We start from the raw sequence: 1104 nt of genomic DNA, 5'->3' as shown, positions 1-1104 counted from the left end.
AAAATAAAATACTGTATATTTTCAAATCAGACTCCTCGTGGTCCTTAGATGGCCCAAAACATCACTGCACCAGATCATCATTTTTAAAATGAGGTGTATGACAGGGCTTCCCCAGGGTCATGCACCACATGGGGAGGGGTGGGGGATAGGGACAGAAAACCCTAGGACTTGACTTATTAGCAACATTAACTGATTTTTATCACACTGAAATGAAGGCAGTTGGTCTGTGCTGCTGTGAAATTCAAAGGTGATTCATAAGTAGGGTGGTTATTTATTGCTCTTTTAGGATAGACCCCAAAAATGACATTTCAGAAACCAGGGTTGTCCCCTGCAAGCCCAGCCAGACTCTGGGCCACTCTGGGAGACACAGGCCAAGGCAGCCTCTAGCTTGCTTCACAGTGATTCTGGCTTGTCTGTTTCTGGGAGTGCCGACCGCTGGGCACACCTACACCTTGTAGTTGAGCTTGGCATTCATCTTGGTGTACATCTTATAGATGATGTTGATGCTGGCCGTGTAGTTGACCAGGAACAGGTGGACCTTCTCCAGGCACTCCTCCTCTGTCACATTCTGGCCCTTGGAGAGTGCTTTTGGGAAGTCAGACTTGTAGGAAGTGGCATACAGTGCTGCCTGGAAGATCTTCTGCAAGATCCAGCTGTGCTACTTCTTGAGCACCATCTTGCAGGCTTTGGTGGCATTGACATGGATGAGGTTGGGGTGGCTAATGTCCCACTCCCCATCTCAACTGCTCTGCAGGAAGACCTGGATGAAGCAGAGGCCCCTTTTCAGCCACATCAGCTCCAGCATGCCCCTCACTTTGAGCCACTCTGCTCCATACATTTCCTTCTCTGCCTCCAGGATGTTCTGCAGGGTCTGGAACTTGACCGGGTCAGTGTTGTACACAGCTTTGATTTTAGTGATGTTACCACTTATGTCTGCCTTGATGGGCATAAACACTGGGGACGCAAGGCAATCAAAGAAGGGCAGCAAGTGGGACACCGCCTCCAGGAAGGGCCCAGTCTTGATCTGCTTGTACTCGGGCAGTGGCTTCAGCAAGTGCTCGGCCAGCAATGATATTTCGGGGTTGAGGCTGGCGGTAATGCCCC

The 1104-nt window shown here is 50.2% G+C and overlaps 1 pseudogene; it reads right to left on the bottom strand.

Moving 5' to 3' along the window:
* Nucleotides 1-445: 445 nt before the first annotated feature.
* The window catches only part of LOC102259311, a 3734-nt pseudogene continuing 3075 nt past the window's right edge, over nt 446-1104 (bottom strand).

This window comes from Myotis brandtii, unplaced genomic scaffold (assembly GCF_000412655.1).
Source record: "Myotis brandtii unplaced genomic scaffold, ASM41265v1 scaffold305, whole genome shotgun sequence".
In the NCBI taxonomy this organism is placed as follows: Eukaryota; Metazoa; Chordata; class Mammalia; order Chiroptera; family Vespertilionidae; genus Myotis; species Myotis brandtii.
The sequence above is the reverse complement of the archived record's forward strand: the minus strand, read 5'-3'. Positions and strand labels throughout refer to the sequence as shown.